Genomic DNA, 10,172 nt, shown 5'->3' with positions numbered 1-10,172 from the left:
GAGTGTCTGGAGTATAAGTCCAAGTCTCAAAACTTTGGAGACTGAGTCAGACTCAAGTCTAGAGTCTCTGGAGTGTAGGTCCAAGTCTCAAAACTTTGGAGACTGAGTCAGACTCAAGTCTAGAGTCTCTGGACTGTAAGTCCAAGTCTCGAATCTTTGGATACTGAGTCAGACTCAAGTCTAGAGTGTCTGGAGTGTAAGTCCAAGTCTCAAATCTTTGGATACTGAGTCAGACTCAAGTCTAGAGTCTCTGGAGTGTAGGTCCAAGTCTCGAATCTTTGGATCCTGAGTCAGACTCAAGTCTAGAGTGTCTGGACTGTAAGTCCAAGTCTCAAAACTTTGGAGATTGAGTCAGACTCAAGTCTAGAGTCTCTGGACTGTAAGTCCAAGTCAACTCTGGAGTTGTAAGTCTGAGTCAAGTGTCGAGTGTCTGGGGTATAAATCACGTCTGAAGTTGCTGAGTTGCTTGAGTCTTTGAAGTCAGAGTCAGTGTCAGTTTCTGGAGTGTGAATTAGAGTCAAGTTTTTAACAGTTGGGGTGAAAGTCAGAGTCAAGTCTCAAGTGTCTGAATGTGACTCCTAGTCATGGCTTTCATGAGATGTTTTCCTGACTGGTGGTCCTAATGACTGCCTCATTTATACCGAGACCTTTTCCTGACTCTAAGTGGTTCATTTGTTCTAAGACCTCTCTCTGAGTGTCATTGGTTCTAATCCTGCCTCGTTTGTTCAGAAACCTCACTACAACCTAATTTTTTTTGAAGACCTCCTGGTTCTAATTGGCCCTACTTGCTGCCTCGTTTGTTTTTCCGAGACCTCCCCTGGACTGCAATTGGTCATTAATCGTTGCCTTAGTTGTTCTAAGACTTCTCTACAACCTCACTTTTCAAGAGACCTCCTGATACTCAGTGGCCCTTATCGCTGCCTCGTTTGTTTTTCTGAGACCTTCCCCGGACTGTAATTGGTCCTAATCACTGTTCTTAGACTTCCCTGCCTCGTTTGTTCAGAAACCTCACCACAACCTCATTTTTTGGAGACCTCCTGATTTTGAGTGGCTCTTATCGTGCCTCACTTGTTTTTCTGAGACCTTCCCCGGACTGCAGTTGGTCGCAAACAATGTTCTGAGACCTCTCCCTGACTCTGAAATCTCTAAATCTCTAAATTGCTGCCTCAGTTGTTCTAAGATTTCTCTACAACCTCACTTTTTTCGGAGACCTCCTAAATCTAAGTGTCCCTTATCGCTGCCTCATTTGTTGAGAAACCTCACCACAAGCTCATTTTTTTGGAGACCTCCTGATTCTGAGTGGCCCTTATTGTGCGTTGTTTGTTTTTCCGAGACCTTCCCCGGACTGCAATTGGTCGTAATCACTGTTCTGAGACCTCTCCCTGACTCTGATTGGTCTAAATCGCTGCCTCAGTTGTTCTAAGTCTTCTCTACAACCGCATTTTTTGGAGATCTCCTGATCCTGAGTGGCCCTTATCGCTGCCTCATTTTTTTCCAGAGACCTCAGACCCATTACTGCTATTGGTCCTAATCCCTGCCTAATTTGTTCAGAGACCTCCCTACTACCTCATTAGTTCTAGCACTTGGCCCACTTTGGTCCACGTGCTGTCCTGAGTCACTCCTCTGGTGCTGAATGAAAGACTTACACCTAGTTCTGTTCAGTCATATTTGCGACATCATGTTCAGAACTGGTTGTTTGATTGTTCCTTCATCCTCTGAAGTAAACCCCCCACTTTCACACTCCATTCCCCAACATTCATTACGCAAAACCACGTCCCCTCCATCCGCCACGGGCCGCAACCAACGGCGGCGTACTTATTCATTACCATTTTAATACAGCTACTGTGCGACATCAGCTGCAGATATGTTGCCAAACCAATTGGATCATGGCCTAGGGTGAGGCTGGCGTTGTTTTCATTTCCAAAAAGCTAGCATATGGCTATCTACTGGCTGCGTGAATCGGTTCCGAAGATACCGCAGGAATAAACAAACATACATATTAAATCTGCTTAACGAAACGGAGGTGGTAAAGAAGGGATAACCGCAGCTGGAACACTCCGAGGGGGTCAAAACAGAGGAACTGGATCTGCGCTGACGGCTTCCCGGCCACGCAGAGGCGTGCGAACGCGGCCGACTCTGAATGGATCAATTCCCTTTATTATATGGCGGAAAGGTAGGACTTATAACGGCTTCAATTAGTGCGGAGCCATAAAGCAAAGACAACGTATACGCAATTTCATTTCATTGAGCCGCCATCTGTTTATGGCTGTTGAGTGCACTGTAATATTTGGCTGTTTTCTTTTATTGGTTTGTTTTCCTCACTTCTGACAACAGCGTCAGCCTCGATCGAGCCTCGCTGTCTCTCTCTCCTTCCCTCCCTCCCTCGCTCTCTCACGTCCCCTTGTTTTTCCTTGCTGGCTGCATTTACAGGCTTCGCGCGCTCTCCTTATGGCACGTAGGCCTACATTTATGATCCCATCATATACGCCACATAAACACCAAGTAAGTGCGGCGACGGCTTGGAAGAGCAGGCCTGCTTTTCTTTTCCGAGGAAAGGAAGGAAGCCAAAGAAACTCTGCGTAGCTCGCTCGCGTGACCGAGCTTCATCTTCCGTCCACATTAACTCAGCGGGCAGCCGGGTCCAGGAGCCCCTCAAAGATACGACAACAGGGGCCCAAGCACACATTACAGGATTAGGACTCCCTTTGTAATTGATTATAAAAATCAATTCATCTGTCCCTAATACTGCCTGAATGGTTCCCCAGTAAGCCCTCACGCAACAGCCTGGTTCGGTCACTTCTGCTAACGCTTCTAAACAGAAGTGGGCCATAGGGGGAAGCAGGGGGAAGCAAGGGGGAAAGGGGGAGGGGCTTACACCCTCCCATCCGGTCTCCGGGGTCTCATCTCCGCCGTCTTCTGCACTTTTGCTGGGGGAGCCACCATATGGGAACACCAATGCCTCCCTTTTTTTTTTATCACCCCCCCCCCACACACACACACCCCACCACTTATTGTCATCATTGTACTTGCTGGCTTTTTATTTTTTTTCTACTTTTTATTTATTTATTTATTTATTTTTTCTTGAAGAATAATCAAATGTTGATGGCTCAGTTCAAATGGACCATTAAATATCGGAGAGTGCTGTACTGGGACAGATTTCCGCGGCAGTGTTTCTGAGGCAGGAGCCCGGCAGTCTGCTGCTCTCCCCCTCAGCCCAGCCGCTAATTTGATTATAATATAGTCATCTCCGAAGATTACAGCTATTCAATTAAATATTCTAATTAACCCAAAGTATTAGGCAAATGATGCTAATTACAAATATTCTCCCGAGAGCGGCCGTGATGGAGGCCTGAGCCGCGGAGAATGATACTTCAACTCACTCTCTCGGATCATGATGTCCTACATCATCATAGGCTCGGCTAATATCAAATTCCCGGCTAATTTGCCTAAACCTCATTTGTTTAATGGCATTAGCATTTTGTTTGAAATCGTAATAAACGCAACGTCCTGATCTTCACTGCACACTTGGGGTGGCTTAGTGCTTCTGTTTACTAAGCCAGTACACACACACACACACACACACACACACTCAAAGGAATTAAAAATACTCCTTTTATTTCCTTTTAAAAGCTTTCTCTCTCTCTCCCTCTACCATCCCTCGCTTTCTCACCTCTCTCTTTTTATATGTCTGTTTCCTCTCTCTCCCATCTGTCTTTTCCTCTTCCTTCCCTTCTCCCTTTCTCTCCTTCTCTCTCTCCTCCTTCTCCACCTTTCTCTCCCTACCATCTCTCTCTTTCTCCCTCTCTTTTCCTTTCTTTCACTCTCCACCGTACTCTCTCTTTCTCTCTCCCTCTATCTCTTCCTCTGTCTCCTTTTCCTCTCTCTCTCTTCTACTCCTTCTACTATCTCCTCCTCCCACTCATCCCTTTTCTCTTTCTCTACTTATTTCACTTTCTCTCCTTCTCTCTCTGTCTCTCTGTCTCTCTCTCTCTGTCTCTCTCTCTGTTTCTCTCTCATTCCCACTCAGCCTCTGTCTCATCTCCTCCTCCTCTTTCTCTCTCTCTCTCTGTCTCTCTCTCTCGCTCTCTCTTTCTCTTTTACTTATTTCTCTTTGTCCCTCTCCCTTTTTCTCAATAGCACTATTTTCCCTCTTTCTCTGTCTCTCTCTCTGTCTCTCTCTCTCTCTCTCTCTCTCTCTCCACGTTTGTGCAGATGTTTCATTTTTGTCATTAATGAAAGGCAAAGTGAATTCATTTGCATCATCTCAGTGCTCTGTTGTAATGTGTCTGCCGCAGCTCTGTGATGTGGGTTAGAATGGCACATTTATTCTTTATGGCGTTGTCGGCGGGGCCGGAGCTGCTGTGCTGGATTTTTTGCTCTTTTTTCACATCAGAAAAGAAAAGGAAGAAGTCTCTTCAGTGGAGACTGAGCCTCCCTCGCCACAGCAGGGCCCAAAAGGAAAGTTTACAACCTGGAAACAGGTCTCTGAAAGCATCATATTTGACAAAAGGCTGTGCTCGGCGATCCCGCCTGTGGAAGTGCGCGTGTGCCCCGTGCCTGATTACTTTATATTCATAGTTTTCCCACTCCCAGGTCCTGAATATGTCATGTGCATAATGCTCCCTTCTCAATGTGCCATTGTAGTCACTCCCGGCAACGTGTTTCAATAAGGCAATTTTCTCACTGCCTAAGAACATCAGTGGGGCGCCACTCCAAACAAAGACAGAGTATGACATCTTATCCAAGCATGCATCTGCAGGACAAAACTATACTTTATTAAAGGAAAATAGGATTTCACAACTGTTTTGACAAGCGGCTGGGGTCGGGCAGGGTGGGAGGGGGGGCACTCTTGAGCTGGTGGGGGGGGGGGGGGTTCTGGGGAGGGAGGGAGGGAGAATGGGAGGTGTGACACCGAGCGAGAAGCTCTAGCAGCTGAGTCAAACGGAGCGGGATTATGTCTCTGAACTACCAGTAAAGTGTGGGAAAAATGCTCCTGAATACAAACACTCCAGTCTAACACAAAAGACCCCACCACACTGGCCATATAACCCCCCCTGCCCCCCCAACTCCCCACCCGACAGCATACAGCTACTCATTTAGCTCTAATTACTGACGAATATCATTTGTTCACATTAAGAACTGCACTTATAGATGTTTTATTGTCCTCATGTGTGTGTGTGGGGGGGGGGGTGATGGGGCGTTGTCATGGCTTTATCATTAATAAAATCCCCCTAAAAAATCTTTCCCACATAATTTTTTTTAATTTTCCCCATGAGGGTTTACAAATGGTCAATACATTTTTGGGTAACACTGTATAATAACAGATTCTAATAAATAACAAAAGTATTGTTATATAGTATTTTTACCATTATATATCATCATTATATATTTATCGCCATTATATATCATCAATATAGAATATTTTCAATTATATATAATTATATATCATCATTATATATCACCATTTTATATCAGCAATGCATTAGTTATCATCATTATATAATACTTATCATTAAAAAATATATCCTCATTATATATAACCTAATTATATATCATTATATATAATTATATATCAGCAATACATAACAGTTATCATTATATAATACTTATCATTATATATTATAATTATATAATTATCTTCATTATATATCATTGTTATATAATAATTATCATTATATATCATATTTATATATCATCATAACATTTCATCATTATATAATTTTTTCATTATATATAATTCATTATTCAGTTAATACAGTTATCATCATTGTATATCACTATTACATATCACTGTTTTGATGTGAATTAATCATTATATAATGATCATAGTTATATAGAATCACATATAAACAATAGATAACAGTCATCACCATTACATTAAAACATTATTATATAATAGAGATTATTATTAATCATATATCATCGTGTAAATACATCATTACTTATCATCATTGGATAAAATCATGATTTAAAAACATCATTCTATAATAGTTATTATATATCATCATTAAATGAATGCATCATTATTTAATAGTTATCATTATATACCAACATTATATAAATGTCCACACCTCCAAATTTAGTCTTAGAAGTTTAGAAGAGGGAGCATTTACTGCACCTCACTGTACAAATCCTACCAACCCGTGAATCTGAGGTCTGGACTCGATGGTCAGTCAGTTGTTTTGAGAACAGCAGCAGCAGCAGCTTCCGCAGTTCGATTTGTTGCTTTTCTCAGTAAGAGCTTTGAGTCGTCTTCTTACAGTGGAAGGATGGACAGAACATCTGTGGATGTTCTCAGATCTGAAGCGAAAGCGGAGCTTCTCTTCTCTCACAAAGACCAAAGCTTTAAGTGCTGCTTATCTGATGGGCTTAATGTTGGGGGTCTACCAGGTTTTACATGGTTGTTAGTCCTCATCTAAATGTCTAAACCCGTAATCTGTGGCTGGAGGATCCAGTTAGTAGTATTTCAGTTTATTACTCAGTAACGATTTATTTTTTTCTTTTATTAACAAATTATTATCTATAATCTAATAATAGTTCAGTAGGCACCTGAAGCTAATCGTGAGAAGCTAGTTCTATAGCTGATGCAGCTGAAGGACGCGGTGGTGGAGGAGCCCGGCGTGTCATTGTGCACACAGGCCTGTGGATCATTAGGAATTATCAATGTCATAGACTGGCAGAATAAAGTCTGATTTGGACTGTGAGAGAAATCAAAGCCAATCACAAAGGCCTCTCCCCAGCTATCGACTCTTTTTTGTAAACATCAAGATGAGGAGATTGATTATTGAGAAAAGTTAAAGCAGCGTTGACTGGTTCCTTTCTCGCCCCGCTGTCATTTTCTACCACCTGTCCAGCTTCACATACCATTTCTCCTCATGGACTGAACGTCCTTCTTCTCCAGCCGGTGACACAGAGTGACTGTGAGGATTTACACGGGGACACTGGATAGACCGGAGAAGAGACGAGACAAGACAAGAAGACAAAAATAGAAAAGGGATAAAAGAAAACAGGATCAAAAGAAAAATGAAGGAAGGGATGATGAATAAAATTAGGAAAGAAAAGAAAGTAAATAAACAAATAAAGTTAGACATTAAAAGGACAGACAGACAGAGAGCCACAGAGATACAGACAGACGGAGACAGCGGCCAATAGGTGGACAGAGAAACAGACAGATGGGCAGATGGACAAAAAGACAGACAGAGAGACAAACAGATTGGTGGGCAGACAGATAAATGAACAGATAGACAGAGAAACAGACAGGCTGATAAGGACAGACAGAGAGATGGGCAGACAGACAGAGAGACAGATAGATGGACAGACAGACAGAGACACAGACTGAGAAAAACAAAGAGACAGAGAGACACAGGCAGACAGATGGACAGAGAGACAGATGGACCAACAGACAGACATACATAAAAGGGCAGACAGAGAGATGGGCAGACAGACAGAGAGACAGATAAATGGATAGACAGACAGACACAGACAGATAAATGGGCAGACAGACAGATGGTCAGAGAAACAGACAGGCTGATAAAGACAGACAGAGAGATGGACAGATAGATGGGCAGACAGACCGAGACACAGACAGATAGATGGGCAGACAGACCGAGACACAGACAGATAGATGGGCAGACAGACAGAGAGACAGACAGATAACTGGGCAGACATATAGGAAGAGAGAGAGACAGATGGAGACAGGCAGACAGACAGACAGAAGTGAATGGACAGTGTGCTTGTTGGCACTGCAGTGTAAAAGTGGAGCAGCTCTCCAGCAGTGTGTGATAAAGATCACCAAAGACCTGCTCTTAACTAACTACAGCACATCAGTGTGTGTGTGTGTGTGTGTGTGTGTGTGTGTGTGTGTGTGTGTGTTTGGTGATTTTAGCATGCAGCATGAAGTTAGAGAGTTTAGGATGAGGTGGGTGGTGATCATCCAACATCCTCACCTCACTAATGCTCTTGTTGCTAAATGCCATCAAATCCTTACAGCAATGCTCCTCCAAAATCCAGAAAGATTCTCCTTCTCTGGACAGTAGAGACTCTAGTTTCTCCAACAGAAGCAGGATCAACTGTTATAACACCCTTGATTTCAGAAGAAACAATGAATGAGCAGGTGTCCCAATACTTTTGTCTTTTTTTGCATATTTTAGATATGAAGAAATGTTCATATGTTGATGAGACAAGTGACCTCTGAGTGGGGAAAGGGTTAATGTGTGGTGGATTATTGGAATATCTATGGACCATTCATTGCCATTCGAATTAAGTCACATAAATGGGCCCGTTTTGCAAAATCCTGTCGAAGAGTTGCATGACACCGCACGATCGATTTCTCCAATTTTCTCCAATTTCTCGGAAGAAAGTCACCTTTTCTCCGCGCCGCTTAGCCAAATAGGGATTTGACAGGAGGGAAGCCGGCCTCATATGCAGCTCTCAGCTCGCCCCCTCCGTTTGCCTCCGCTCACGGCAACTTAAGCGCTGAATTGTTATTAGTCGGGATCTGAAGAGGTCAAACGGGAAGAAAAAAATGGAAAAAACAACACTGATCTACGGAGCAGGTATGCTATTCTATATGGAGGTTGGAGGTCATCAGACTGCCCCCTCCCTTCACTGTTTTCTTCCCTTTTCTCCAGCCTCCTGCGCCTCCCCCCACCCAACACCTTCTCCAAAACAACCCCTGCTGCTGCAAATCTCCTCTGAAATGTAAAAAATTTAATTTGTCAACATGCTTCCATCATATCCTCAATCACTGTCCGGGCCGGTGGCAGGGGCCATGGGGCTGGAGAGGAGGGAGGGAGGCAGCAGCCGAGCTCAGACGGAGGAGGGGTTGGTGGGGGGATAGAAGGGGGGGTGTGATTAGACCCTCACACTGGCTGGAATTGTCTCAGACAGCCTAGAAATCAGATTATTAACTCTGATAGCAGACACCGGGGCCCTCTCGCCGGGATTAGCATGAAAATTTTGATATGGATCGATAAGCAATCTCTCCCCCTTCTGCCGGATCTTGAGGGCCTTCATTAATCCCAGGCTTATGTTTATGTCAAGGAATTAAGACGTCCCGATTACGGCGGGCTCGCTTTTCTCCCGCCTCGATGGGACTTTGAAGGGCCACAATCTCATAGAGATTTATTAAATAAAGCAGCCGGGGCTGCTGCTTACCTCCTAGAAAATTACATTCTGGCCACAGCACCCAGCCTCAGAGAGAGAGAGAGAAAGTATGGTGGATCGACAAACAGACAGAGAGAGCAAGATATGTATATGTTTATATATATATATATATATATATATATATATATATATATATATATATATATATAATTTATATATATAATTTATATTTATTTTTTTATTTTTTTAAATATATGGTTCTTTATAGAAATGGGGGTATATATATATATATATATATATATATATATATATATATATGAGCATATACATATATACATAAATTTTGCCCATACCCCCAAGTCTAGAATGAATTCTTTTTTATTCATTTTATTTTATATTTTATTTTACTTTTTTTATATTATTTTACATTTTACATTAAATAATTGTATTTAATTGTCCGATTTTTGTGTTTACTCTATAAACAGTTATACATGTTGCAAGTCAATTGCATAGAATATCTATTTTCTGTCAAATATCTCATTTCAGTTATTAAACTATATATTTTATGTCTGGCCCAGTGTTCTGCTCAACTCTGTTACATCTGATCTAAAAATGCATTAAATCATCAAAAACACTTCTAATAAAAAATAAAAAAAAAACATGTGACCTGCACCAAGTGACATCACTTCCTGTAGTGGGAAACATGAGGTACATGTTTTTTTTGACAGCAAGGGTTTCCATGCTGCCCGCCTCCCGTGAAACTTTGACATCAACTGTGGCGAGAGCTTCCTGCTTCCAGGATAGGATGACACTCATCTTGTGCTCTGCTCTCGGGCTGAACCTGCTAGGACAGTCTGACCTGGCCATGCTGGCAGTTGTTTCACTTGTAAGTGATTTAGTGGACAGTGGAACGACTGATTTCTAATGGTGCTGAGGTCTTTTTGAACCCCTTCCCAGACTCATCTGCATCTACAACCTTCTTCTTAAAGGCCTCAGAGAGGGGTTTTTTGGTTCTGGCCATGGTGATTCAATGGGGTGTCTTTATTTTTTCAGACGTCTGCATGACT

This window comes from Salminus brasiliensis, chromosome 23 (assembly GCF_030463535.1).
Source record: "Salminus brasiliensis chromosome 23, fSalBra1.hap2, whole genome shotgun sequence".
In the NCBI taxonomy this organism is placed as follows: Eukaryota; Metazoa; Chordata; class Actinopteri; order Characiformes; family Bryconidae; genus Salminus; species Salminus brasiliensis.
The sequence above is the reverse complement of the archived record's forward strand: the minus strand, read 5'-3'. Positions refer to the sequence as shown.